Here is a 481-nt window from a genome sequence, read left to right as displayed (position 1 = left end):
ATCGCTTCTCGGCCTTTTGGCTAAGATCAAGTGTAGTATCTACATTATGCTTCGAAGTTTCAGTTTGATCCGAGTAGCTGCTCCCTCTTCACGAGCCCATCCCACCTAAATTTAAAATGAAAGAATAAGACTCTTATTGGAGTTAAGTTCAGGTTTAGAGCTTTACATGTAAAGTGGGGAAGAGGAGCAATGAAAATAAAAAGTCAATTTGGATATGGAGTCAATAATCCCTCTCAGATAATAGGACAGATCTTCATTTTGCAGAATTCTTTTTATAGAAATGACTCCCCTTTAATATTTAAACAATCTTATCAAATGTTACAGGACTCTTTGTACCTGAGCTACAATCTCTCCTTTGGTCAATATATCACAATTTCTTCCATATTCTTTCAAGTAATTGAATCAACATGAAATATTGACTTGGTAACCAAGTAAATAAGGAGCTTGTTGGGAAATGGTGATTCAGATTTGGTGATTGTGA

The 481-nt window shown here is 35.3% G+C and overlaps 1 pseudogene; it reads left to right on the top strand.

Moving 5' to 3' along the window:
• LOC121013496 (uncharacterized) lies at nt 1-88 on the top strand (annotated as a pseudogene).
• Nucleotides 89-481: the final 393 nt, after the last annotated feature.

The sequence above is a fragment of the Herpailurus yagouaroundi genome, unplaced genomic scaffold (assembly GCF_014898765.1).
Source record: "Herpailurus yagouaroundi ecotype Mexico unplaced genomic scaffold, PumYag 198, whole genome shotgun sequence".
Lineage (NCBI taxonomy): Eukaryota > Metazoa > Chordata > Mammalia > Carnivora > Felidae > Herpailurus > Herpailurus yagouaroundi.
Note: the sequence above shows the minus strand (reverse complement) of the source record. Positions and strands in the feature narration are given on the sequence as shown.